At 31.1% G+C, this 14,250-nt stretch overlaps 1 protein-coding gene across 1 annotated transcript in view; it reads left to right on the top strand.

The window, feature by feature from the left end:
* Positions 1 to 14,250, top strand: part of CSMD3 (CUB and Sushi multiple domains 3) — a 1,224,761-nt gene that overhangs the window by 447,016 nt on the left and 763,495 nt on the right. The window lies entirely within an intron of this gene.

Here is a 14,250-nt window from a genome sequence, read left to right as displayed (position 1 = left end):
TATGCATTGCCACAGTTACATTCTTCCATTTATCTGTGTTTTTTTTTTTTTTTTTTTAATGCTTTCCCCTTTAGTAATCTTCAGTCCTAAGCACTTTGAAAATTTAATATGATGACTTTAGGAAGCTTATATTTAGAACTCAAAATGGCATTAAATCATATATTGTTTTTTTTGAATACAAAACTCAAAAATTAATTTATATTTTGAAAACCAGCAACCTCTCTGAAGCAGTTCTGTCAATAAGATTTCTCTTGAAAACTGCAACAGCTTGATGTGATTTGAATACTGCACTGAGTATCACTGTAATAAAAATCCTTCGGAAAGTAACTTAAAATCAATATTTTAGACAAAGTCCACTGTAGAAAATCTACCATAATGATCATTTCTAAAGTAGTTAATGAGATGGAAACATACATGCAAATATGCCTTTAAAACTATGTAATGCATTAACATGTATCATAATAGAAAATATTAGCCTTCATAAAACACTAAATCTTAGAGTTCAAAAATAAATGTTCATAGAAAAATTTATTTTCATATATTTTATTAAAAATAGGTGTTTAGGCATAGTAACTTGAATCTTGACCAGTTTAAACCAATGTCACTTTTAAATTTGCAAAAATATTTTATCCAGTTCCCAATTTCAATTTCTAAAAGTTTGTGTACTTTAGAGGACTATTTTATTGAAAATCAGATATTGTGAAGCTTCTTTATCTCTAGGTTGACCCTTTTTCTTGTAGAGATTTTCATCCACATGATTCTATGGCTCTGATTCCTTTCTACAATTAGTTAAGGCCAATGGCATGGCAGAAATTCAAAAAACAATCCTCTTCGATTCCTGTGATCTTTTCTATTAGATTCATGGAATCTTCTGGTCAAATGGCTTCTATTATTTTTCTAAACAGAAATAAAGTAGCATATATTTTATATTTATATATAGAAACTGGAGCAAAAAATAGATCTCCTACCTCAAATATTAAATGATATTTCATTTGTTTGGTGCAATATGATTTCATGTAGCTGGTGGTAGGGTTGTTTTATACTATAAGACAATGGCACAAAGCTACCAGTCAATTTGTGTACTTACTTATAAATTTCAGTATGCTACTCATTGGTCTTTAATTGACTTTTATAGTATTTTTAAGATTGTAATTGTGGTTTTCAAGCATTGTGTGTTTTCGGCACTGAAAAGTAGCATTGCTGTAGTAAAATGGAAAAGATGTGTTTTATGAGGTACAACTTACTTCTATTTGCTGCAGGAAAAGGGACTCAAAAGAGGGATGGAATTTTTATCTATATAACACAGAGGAAATACAGTGATTAAGAAAATTGAAGGTTTGATTTTATAATAAGTTTAAGGAAAAGTTATATTATAAAAAATATGCCTTTGTATATTATTCTTTTAAAACTTTCCTAATTTAGGCTTGCTTTTTCTGATTGCAATATCTTAAAATAACATTCTACGTAGACAGCATTCATTCAATTGAGAAGTAAATCTTGAAATCATAATGTAGAAATTTAAATTAAAAAATATATATGCACTAAGATAACTTAAATGGCTGCAAAATCGTAATTCTGACATGCCAAAATACATGCCCTATCATGAAATGGTAATGATGCTTTTTACATTGTTCCATGCTACTATTTCATTTTAGCGGTGTCTATATTAAAACTAATTCAAGATCGAAAATTTTGTGTATTATACAAAAGTCAAAAGTAAGTCTCCATGCAGCTCAGTTTCTGAATAACTCATATATTTACTGAGTACTCAGTAACTATTATTGATTGACCTATAATTAATATTTTAAGGAATCTGTGGGTTTCCAAAGACTGAATATTTTACTCATAACCTTTCTATTTAATCTCTGTCCTTTATTAAATACCATGAAAATTAACTGCAGACTATTAGAGGGTTCATTGAATGCCATTAGCTATTTCTTATAGTATGTTCCATAATTGATGGAGTAGGTACATAGACACACACTACTGTGCTATCCCAAATATAACCATCTTTAAGTTATATTATATGCTAGCTTTCTGAATGTTTTAGATATTATAATTTTAAATAGGATTAAGTAGAGACTGAGAATAGTATGCTAAAAAACATAGTTCTATATCAGTTCAAAAGTACTGAAAATGTGATTTAAACAGAAAGCCTTTAATACATAAAATATGTTCTCCCTCTGAGCTCCTGTATTGAATATGCCCACTCCTATTTAAAATAAAACATATTTTTCTTCCTAGTCTACCTATAATAGAAATCTCTTACTTGAATAGTTTATTACTATCTCTTCTTTGATTAAAAAAATGTTATTTAGTTTTTAACTCTTCCCCCACAAATTCACTTCAATATTATGTCACTATATTTGTCTTTGTTTTAAACTATTGTTCCTCCATTCAAGTTCCATTAACCCTCTATTAATGAGAACTTGGACTGTGCTACTTCTCACATAAATAGTAAAACTTTTCTTTAATTGTGGTGTTTGGAAGTCCTCTTATTTTGTGAAACCTCTATATTATTGTCACTTGGTCATTAGTATAAACTAAACTCTATTTCTTTTCCATTTCCATGAATGCATTGTCATATTTACTTATTTTTTAAATTAGAAGGGGAGTTTTAGATGACACTCAATTGTCCAAGAAAGAAAATCTTACCTATAGAAGATTTTAATTAAAAGTATTTTTATTCCATAAGGCTCAATTAGTCAAGTATGAAATATCGTATTTTAAAAATTATTCAACATTCAACATTTTTCTCTTTCAATGTGCAATCATAAATACCATAGCTGTAGGCATTCATATAACTGTATTTATCATGTAAGTTTAGGCATTGCAGTATTTAATCAATTCTAAATATGTAAATATATGAGGAATTTTATATTCTTAATACAAGCTTGTAAATTCCTTAAATTTTAATCACAATTTGATTTTTATCTTTTCTTCCAAATTTTTTTGTATGTGATTCTTCTTATTCAGGCAAAACAGAAATTTATTTTTCATGAAATAAAGATATATTAATAGCAACAGACAACATTTAGAAGTTATGAAAGATAATAATAATATTTTACATAGATTCTCAAATAGGCTATTGTAATTTTGGGATCAACTGGGCATCTTTTATTGAAAGAAAAGCATATTTATTGGAAAGAACTTTCAAACCATATTGAAAATGCTCTTTCATATACCTCAATTACACAGAGACTCCTGGCATTTTAGATGCCCATTGTTTCAGTCAAAAACAACTTCGGCATAGTTAGTCCATTTTTTACATTTGGGAAGTTTTTTACACAAATGTCCGTGTACAGTTACTGAACGAAGGTAAATAAGATTTTCGGGAATGCAGCATAGTATATTAATTAAACAATAGGATCAGAAGCTTAGAGTTGAATCATAAAGATATGCATTGCTGAGTTCTCTGAGCATTGGGTTTTCTTTTAGCAAACAGATTCACAGTAGCCAGACATGTTATTGTTGTGTAAATTAAAAGGTATTAAAACTTCTTCTCTTTTTGACTCTTCAATCTTTATTTAGATACTCAACACACATGTGCACGAGCATGTGTACATACACACACATACAGACACAGAGTACAAACTAAGTCATTAATTTCCCACTACCTAGAAAGACTTTCATATTTCTTTGAGCCTTAAGACTGAGATCAGATGTCTCTTTCTGAAGCATTCCTTGACTCCTTCCCTTGGGGTAGTTAAGCTTTCATAATGTGTTGTAATATTTCAGGACTTCAGAAAACTTTGCTTTGTGTAATGGTCCTACAAGACACACTGAAAATAATGTTAATTAATTATCTTTGTATTCATTTACAGGATGGTTGGTTGTTATTTTCTGCTACCCACAACCAATCGTCCCTTTTATAATTTTTTTCTTGATAAGGGCATCTTATTTTCTTCTGGGGGAATTATCCCTCTTCCATTGTGTGTGCAATCTTGGTGGGGCTGCCAATCAGCCCCACCAAGGGGTAGGCATATGAGCCATGATGGCCAATTGGACTAAAATGGAATTATGTACCTGTTTAAGCAGAAGGGGATTTATTACAGAGAATGGAGTCTCCAGTAATTATTTGCAGAACAAATAATTGTTATATAACAAATAACAATCTGCAAAGAGAACTGTTAACGTCAGGAAACCGAGGAAGTGGGAACCACAATGGCAAATTCTGATTGTTGCTGTAACCATTGGTACCAGAAATGTGAACGTCAGCTGTGACTAACAGATTAGAAACCATGGCCACAATTGTTGGCTCCAGAGCCACGACATGCCTGCTGGGACTGCACCAACAAAATGAATGACCCATGCCATCCGCTCTATATCTGATAAGTGGTTAGCTTTCAGCTAAACCTGTTGCAGAAAAATCAACAACCTTGTAATCTATGTTCTGCACCAGAAACTGCAGAAGTAGCACAAATGTGGCCTCCACCTCACTTCTGCCTTTCTGATTTCACACAAACACACGTGACTAGCTGAATATTTTTAAGTACCTTCTGGAACACTGCAAAGTATACTATGGAATATAGTGTTTAGTTTTCTAGCCTTAACAATGACTGAAGAGACTCTAGAATGAGGGCAGAATGGATACTGAATATGAATCCACCACATAAACAATGGACTGTCTTCCCAGGCTCTTGAGCCCAGTGGTTAAAGAGCAGAAGAAAAATGATTGCAGCCAGCGGATCCTTCGGTTTCCTGAAGACTAGCTACCTAGATCTTCCAGGCCCTGATTCCTGTCCTTTTAGGTTTCTGCTTTTGTAGATTTCTCTTTGGGCCTGGAAGCTCCCACCATGACCTTATAATTATTTCCCTTTTACCTGTAGTTAGTCAGATTTGAGTTTTGATAATATGCAATCAAACCACCTCAATGGATAGCCATACCACCCTTAACTCGCCTGATCTCATCTGTTCTCGAAAGATTTCTTATAGTATAAGTAAGACATTAAGTAAATAAAGTCTTCAGTGGAAAGAGATAATAACATATGGAACGGATGAGAAAGCACACACTCTAACTATGAAAAATGAATAGTTTAAATATTGTGATGAAACATAAAATTTGAATCCGGGAGCTACAGTTAAAAAGATAAAACACTAGGCTTTATATTTCTCACTATCACAAATGAGGATGCCCACGTTTCTCAAGAAAAAAACACTTTTTCTTGGAACTGATTTTTAAAATAGGCTAGTTTGTAAGTAAAACTGAGAAACAGTTTTTTTTTTTCTATAACAGATTTTCTAAAATCATAAATATAGTGCAGGCTTAAAAATAGAGCACAGTATCAAAGCAAATTTCTGTAAAGAGAGATGGTATTCTAATCTTTGCTTCACTAATATAAACTGTTTAATGATGTATTTTTTCTATCTTTGTTTTTCTTTCTTGTTGTACCTTCACCATATCCACTGTTAATAAAATACAGGGAACCATATATCCCACCATTCTAGTCATGAACCCCTTCTCTAATGTTATAACTCTCAATGAGTTGTATTTATGATTCCAAGGATAGGGTGGAGGAGTGTGACATGAAAAGAGAAGACGAATAACTTTTGGTTCAGACAATTTAGATATACTGTATTATCATAGGAATGTTGGACATTGTATTAGTCTGTTCCCACACTGCTATAAAGGACCACCAGAGACTGGATGATTTATAGAGAAACGAGGTTTCATTGACTCATAGTTCTGAATGGATGGGGAGGCCTCAGGAAACTTACACTCATGGCAGAAGGGGAAGCAAGCATCTTTTACATGGCAGCAGGCATGACAGAGCATGTGTGAGTGCTGAAAAATTTACCATTTGTAAAACCGTCAGCTCTCCTGAGAATTCACTCACTATCAACAGAACAGAATGGGGGAAACCGCCTTCATAATCCAATCACTTACTTCTCTTGACACATTGGGATTACAGGTCTTTCCCTTGACACATGGGGATTACAATTCAAGATGAGATTTGAGTGGGGACACAGAGCCAAATCATATTAGATGTAGATGAGTAGATTACTTTTATGGTAAAGATTGTAGATGGAACTTTGTTAGTGTAATTCCAGAAATATTCAATGAATATACATTTTTTCATAGTACAGTAGGTTTTATTTAATTTTTACTGAGTATATGCTATGGGAAAATTTATAAATAATACATTTAAATTATTATCTCAAAATATGCTTTAATACATTGGCCAACTGCATTATTTTAAGCTTATGAAGTAAGAGAGCTACTTTTATTTACTGAGTTTTAAGAGAATAGAATTTTGAGTTTCATTGGTATGCAGTGTTTGAGAATAATCTCTAATCTTGCACTTTTTTCTTTGTATTTGATTTTGACATTATTATATTTCTTCAAGTTTCCTTCAATGCTAAATAAATACTTTCACTTGGAAATTCTTTTTTAAAACAATTTTTGTTTGAAGCAAAAACATAGAAAATTATTTTACTTCCTGCTTTATGGACCTGACAGTCTATGAGACTCATCTTCTTTTAAGTACAATGTCTACACAAACAGCAAAAATAATCAAACATTAATAATGAAAATGGTCTATCTAAATAATCATTGCTCTATCTAAAGCAATTATTAAAAAACTGATAGCATTTATTCTGTAATACAAATAAATATTTTAAAGTCATGCCAGTATAAGATTTAAGGCCTTTTATTAAATTAATCAAGAATGATTTTAAATTTTAGGTTTTCCTATTTTATTAATAAATAAAAAATATTAATTTAATTTAAAATCTAAGGCAATAATACTGGAAAAGTTTATAAATGTAAAGAAGGAGTTTTAGTTATTGCAATATTGAAAATGAAAGTTTGACTACACTTTTAACAAAATAATTCTAATCCTTAGATTTGGCAATCTTTTTATATACCTCCCATCCCAAAATTCTGTTCATTGGTTTTATGTGTATTTGACAGAAAAGTGGCTAAATATTGTTTTTCTTCAAAGTTCCCTGAAACAAAAATTTTGTTATGAAACATACCCTAGTAAACTGAGCAAACTATTCTACGTTGGAAACACAATTTTAGTTGCACTTTTTTTCTTAACTCTAGTCCAATATAACAATTTCTAGTAAAACATTTTTATCTTTCTTAACATTTTAAAATTCATGAATTAAACATTAAGCCATATAACTGTATTTAGAATTAGGGTACAGTTTTAATATATAAAATAAGGTTTTAGAAATAAAGTATAATTTTAGGAGTCATTTGATTATTTCCTTTATCTTTTTCAGCTGTTTTATAATCCTTTTTGTCTGATTAGGAGTTAACAATATGTATTAATGTTGAGACTACCAGAATTATTAGAGGACATCATTCATGAGAAAAGAGTGGTTGTGGAAACATTAAATTCAGATTCTGATAAAAAGAATCACTTAAAATCAGAAAATAATAAGCTTTGGCACAAAGTACAACAGGGAAGTATAAAGAAAAAAGAATGTACTTAAGAAATAGTCATAAAATTTAGGATTTTGAAGATCAGATAGAGAATCCCCTATATAATTTTTTTCTAGGGAGTTGGATTAATCTTCATAGCATTGATACTGGAGTGACTCTGATTTATAATTAAAAAGAAAATTTCATGGATTCTTACTTAAAAACTCCCAAACTTTAATGCTTACCTTTGCTAATTTTAAGACTGTTCAATACATGTAAATATTGTTTTGTTTGTATATTTATTTATTCTTTATTGGAGTATTTATAAAGTCAAAGACAAATTATAATAGTTTCATATTATGATCTCATGGAATTTATAAAAATCCAGATACAACTTAGCAAATGATTTTGATTTCAATTACTGTCTTTAAATATACTAACTACAATAAATAGGAAATAATCTGTCAATATCCAGTTATAATATGGATAATATTTTCTAAAATTTATACTAGGTTCAAATGTAGTACTTGGTAATTATAAAACTGATAAAATGATAGATCACTTTGCATAACTATTTGGTTTGGTTCCCACATTCCTGATGATGAGAGAAAAAACTTAAAATTTGCCTATCTCTTCTAGAATAAAAGTCAGCTTTCTTGGGATAAATGTTCAAACTTTCAGGGCTTATATCACCTCCTCCTTCCCTTTTCAAGAAAACTTCTAGATAAAATTCATAGCCCGTGAGTCCTAAAAGTGAGGGGATGCACCCAAGTAGTGAATATTACAGTTTCACTAAAGGTTTCACTTCCTTGTAACTGAAAATTTTGCAGGGATCTACTTCTGGTGTGCACATGGTGGGTGGTTCACCTTGTACTTCAAGAAACCTTTTCTGAATCTTAATATAGGTGCCTGTTTGTCATTTTGTTAATTTAAAACAACCACTTAATTACAGGTATCTATGTAATAGATATTATAATAAAAATTATCCTCATTAAACTATGTCAAACATTTAACAGACAAATATATTACAAATTAATCATGTGAGACATCAGCAGAGTCTATTCATTGCTAATGTATGTATACTTGTGAAACAAATAATAATATCATCTGCTATTACAGGTTTATTTAATCTTTTTGTTAGTTCAGGTACTACTAGTTGTTATTGAAAAACTCAAGAAAGAATCTGTAGTTATAAAACAGCTTGAAGTGAAAGAATTATAAGACCCCTATTGGGAAATGTAATAATTTCATAATACTCAGTGCATGTTTGTTGAAAAAGTTCAAATCAAAACATCATATTATTGAACTAACAAGAACATAACCTTATTTCATTGGATAATATCCTCCCTCCCTACAGAAAATGTAGCAATTACTGTTTAGATTTTTCGTAACTAACATGAGACTCCAGATTTTGTGGTCATATAGTCAGTCAGATTTCCAAGTGAACACAATTTTTCTAGTTTTTCAGCATGACAAGGGTTCTTTTTCAAAGCAGATGTTTAGTAGCAGGAAATGGCCATAGAAGCTAAGATTGGAAAAGCAGAGTGAAATAGAGATTCCCAGGAATTAATTTTTCTTCATACAAGTATTGTTCTGGAAAGAGCACTGGATTAGTTAGAAGTTAGTAAATATTAATACCGACTTCAGTCTGTGAACTTGAATAGATTACTTAATATCTCAGGACTGAATTCTTTCTAAGTCCAAAATTCTTGTACTTAATCTACTATTCCCAATGTCAGTAACTTAAAAGTTGTTCTCATGGTAGCATGACTTCACAGTAATATGAAGTGTCCCCATTTATCATTCCCTGTGGAAAGCCTTGGTATCCTTCACCTTCTGATTAACCTCTGCATAGGTTCTAGACTCCTTTGCACAGCACCAGCCAAAAAGGATATAACACACATATATAAATATTTAATTTTTCTTGTAGCCATGTAAAAAGTGTAAGAAATAGGCAAAATTAATTTTAATTATATTTAACTAATATGGCCAAAATATTAACATTTCAACATATAATCTATATAAAATATTACTAATATATTTTACATTTTATTTTTCATATTAAGGCTTAAAATTCTAGGGCATTATACTTATAGCACATCTCATATTGAACATTGATTTTTTTCTATGGAAATAGTTTATTATTTTATAGACTAGAAGAAAACATATTAATATAATAAATGTTTTAGTTTGTTAGCAATTATGATTTACTTCAGTATCACCGTAATTATTGCTCTCTCATAAAATATTCAAACAAATACATGTAATATTATATCAATATATAGTACTAGAAATATTTTAGTATCAATATATAGTACTAGAAATATTTTAGTATCAATATATAGTACTAGTAAGATGCATGTTCCCAAATCCTCACTACAATACAGCTACATCTTATATGATGCAACAGTTAAAATAAAATATAGCCTATAAAACAATAAAGTTGTGTGTAATGAAAAGTATTTTTCACTACCAGATTCTAAATTAAAATTAATTATAATTAAATAAAATTAAAAATTCAGTTTTTCAGTTATACTAGGTAACTTCAAACGATTAAAACCTATAAGTGGCTGGAGGCTACCATACTGATTATTCATCCTTAACAGATAAGGTGAGCACCCCTCTTATGGAAACTAAGCTAGTGCTAACCAATTATAAGAAGGCAGGAAATTAGTTCAAAAATCACATAAATACACTGACAGAACATGATACAGTGTCATTTTTCTCCGTTCCTCCTCAGCTTTTGTTATTGTTCACTCTTTATGATTTATTATCTGTGATTATTATATTTCCTGATCTGCCTTATTTCAGAACTTTAGAAGCCATAATTCACGTAAAATTATGATTTTCCTCCACCGTTGTGCAATTTAAAAGAATTATATAAAATAAGGGAATTCTACAAAATTCTGACTTTTAATAATTAAAAAAATACTCCTTTGAAAGCTAATTTCTCTTTTTTTTCTTTTCATACTCCTAAATGCATACTCCTACTTACTGTCAGACAAGTAGCAGAGGCCTTTTCCCCACCACAAAGGTACTGAGAAGGTACTGAGATATTTAAGAAATGGAATGAATATTTCTCATTTCTTTCTATATAATTTTACATGGCGGGGTTAATAGTGTCCTCTAATACTATCTAGCATAGGTCTAATTTTATACATTCCATTACATAACATTTTCCCCATAAGGATATTTATTCTTTGAGTTAGAAAATACAACAACTGTATGCAAAAAGAAAAATATCACAAATGCATATGAGGTTTTAGTAATAACCTTAGATATCTTCTAGTTTTTCCAGTTAGATATACTGACAAATTCAAATAAATCATTTTAGCTTGACAGAAGAAAAACCCCCTCAACAGAAACATTCCCCAGGATTAAAACTCGGTTAGGTTCTATGACCACATTAAATTAATACAAATTACTAAAGTATCACAGACTGGGTGTTTTACACAACAGAAATGTGTATCTTACAGTTCTTGAGGATAGAAATCTGAGACCAAGGTGTCAGTGGGTTTTGTTTCTTTTGAGACCTTTCTCTTCGGCTTGAAGATGGCTGTCTTCTTGCTGTGTCTTCACATGGTCTTTCTTCTGCACACATATATTTCTGGTGTCTTGCTCTGTATGTCCAAACTTCCTCTTCTTAGAAAGACACTAATTATATTGGATTAGGCTTCCCTCTAAAGGCCTCATTTTAAACTTAATCACCTCTTTACAGTCATTTGTCTAAATACGGTCACATTCTGAAGCACTGGGAGTCAGATATTCAACATATAAATTTTAAGGAGAGCAATTCAGCCTATAACAACTAGAAATACAGTTTCAACTTTATAATTAAAATTCCAAGCCATACAGAGTAATCAAAACACTAAATATGATTCAAGGTCAAATTTTTATTTACTCTCTCCCTTCCTGGGCCTTGTCATCCAGAGGAAGCCTATATAAGGAAAGAAGAGGGACAAGATTAACTGTTCTTGTCTCTCCTTTTTGTATTTTACTCCTTTTTCCAAATTTCTTACTTGCCACTGTTTCAGGTCTGTCTTGGATCTGGTGGAGGTACAGTGGAGAATATATAAAAGGACTGACCCGGGCCTAAGACCTAAGATGGCTACATGTTCTCTGGTCCTGATATTTAAGCTAACTTTGGCATGGGATGTCCAGGGCCTTTTAAGTGATTGAAGCTAGGCCTTTCTCTTCTGGGATTCCTTATTCCAGATGGATGCATCTAAATGGACACTTGCCCGAATTGGTCCCTTGCCCCTCCATATCCCAGTCTCCTTCTGCTGAGGTAGTCCTACCTCCCAGAGGGCCTGGTTGGATAGATGCCAAATAGCCTCATTTTATCTGTATCCCATGATCCTCCCTGATTAAACAGGAAACACATTATTGCCCCCAGAAGCACAAAAAGACCAGGCTTATCCCAACACAGATGCACTCTTTTCTCTCACTCTCTAGATTTCCTTGACTGGTGACTTATTTCTGTATGAGTTGGATTAGAATTTTTTCAGACATGGACACCAGTCCTTTTTGTGTGCCAACTGCAAAAAATACATCCTGTAGCTGGGCAATCCCATTAAAGCCCACCCCACTAGGCTGGTGCTAAAAGGTATCACTCTTCCACTACTTTTTCAGAAAGGCTGTTAGAAGGGTCCTCACCAATCTACAAGGGCTCTCTGAAACAAAATACTCACACCAATCTTCTTTTATCTCTGTTCTTCTTTTAAACTCTTTATGTGCCTGAAGAGTCCAACAGTCTGTCAACTTGAAATAAAAACATATAGAGACAAATCTTCAAGAGTAACGGACTTGTTTGGGAAGAAACAAAGAAATAGGATTGCAATCCAGGACGTATGCACAAACTGAAATAGCCTCTGTCATCTCTGGAGAACAAAGAAAGGGATTTATTAGGGATTTATTGGGAAGAGAGGAGGTTATGCAAGTTGTTTTGAAGGAAAGTTCATTGGCGAGTGTCAGTGGTTGCTAGATAAAACTTGTAATCTTGAAGTTATGGTTAGGCCCTTGCACTTTTTAACTTGCCTTGTGAGAAAGTTTTGAAACAGGCAACTGTTGTTGTTTAAGTGGCTGGCTGTCCTTGTGTGACTCATGTAGTAAGCTGCAGTTTGGAAAAATATTTTGTGATAATTCTTGTTATCAAGCAAATCATATATACAAAACCAACAAGGATTAGGTAATATAAAATTAATGAATGACTGAGAATTACTTCAGGCTAGGATGAAACAGATATAAATAAAAAGCCTACACACTTCAAATTTATTATTTTTTAAAAATAAGATAAATTAAGAGAGGCACTAACATTAAGCTGATAATCTAAATGTATGCATTGGAATGCTATTTATGTCCCTTATTATAGAAAAATTGCTGAATATCTTTGAACCTTAATTTACTCATAATGAAAATGAGAAGGATGGATTACATTGTCATTATATTCCTTTTCAGTTATTTTTTAATCTTGAGTGATTTCCTTTCTCTTTTAAATGGTGCATCAGTGACTCTCAATGAATTACTTACAGATGACAAAACATTTGAGAGTATATTTTGATTTTACATTTTTTAAGTTGTACATATAATTATGAGAACTAATGTTTAGGAGAGCTATTGTGCAACTCTGATTCTAAATGAGAATCAAATACATTTGATTTTATATGGCTTTAATTTAAATTACGTAGTTTACATGTTGTGAATATGTCAACATGTAAAACATTTCTGTCCTAAGATGACATTTTTCATTTTCGTATTTATTTTTATAAAAATCCTAGGTCATCTAAACCATGGTTATATAGACATTGTTATTTGTTGATTGTTTTATGTGTTAGTTAAAACCATGACTGAGAAAACGAATGATTTGTCCTTCCTTCTAGGTTTACAAAATGACTCAGTAGTAGTTCCAGGTTTGGGTTTGTTTTACTCATCCTCTCTCTGTCACTATTTCTCGGTTTCTCTCTACATATCACTTGGCACACACACTATGTATATATATACACACATATATATCACTTGAAATATACATATATACACATACATACATATCTCTTGAGATTTGGTATATATATATATATATAACTTGATATATAACATTTAATGCATGTACAATGACAATGCAATTTAAATAAAATTAATTATCCATAGAAATACAAGCACTGCACAAATTAGGTGATACCATTATTTTTAGAAGTGCATTATAATTTTATCATTAAATTTTATAAATTCTTAATAAAATTTACTAAACATTTCAACCATAAATAAATACTTTAATTAGCAAGTTTAAAAGTTACCTGATTCATTTATCTACTTTCCATAAAATTCTGCATAAAAAGTGATAAAAGTAGTTCTTTAGCAGACTTCAAGTTTTAACTTTTTTCATTGTGTTAGACTATTGATTCCACAGCTATAAAATTACCTTGGAAAAAAGACACTCCCTAAATCTAGTGCTCAATGCTCTGAAATGAAATCATCTTCATACAACCACTGATTAAAGTCAAAGATGGTCAAGGAATCTTTTGTTATGGCAATCTTATTTTGCAAATAAAAGATACAACATTTTAAGTCTGCTCTACGTTGTTCAATAATTCTTCCATTCTCTCATGTATTTTCTTTGGATGTTGAATATTTTAACATACCTTTGTGTGTAGATGATCTTGCAATACTTGTATCTTCCTGTGAAAATTCTTCCTATATAATTTATAATGTATTTTCATGCTACATGTTTTTTGTATTCTTTGGCTAAACAACTTAATAGCTCTGCATGGTGCATTCCCATTTAATTAAATAATAAGTAGGGCTGTGGGCCAAAATCAATATGAATCTAAATGGGACCAATTTGTTTTTTTTCCTACAAGAGGATTGTAGTACTTAATATT

This window comes from Macaca mulatta, chromosome 8 (genome assembly GCF_049350105.2).
Source record: "Macaca mulatta isolate MMU2019108-1 chromosome 8, T2T-MMU8v2.0, whole genome shotgun sequence".
NCBI classification, from domain to species: domain Eukaryota; kingdom Metazoa; phylum Chordata; class Mammalia; order Primates; family Cercopithecidae; genus Macaca; species Macaca mulatta.
This window is presented reverse-complemented; position numbering and strand designations above follow the sequence as displayed.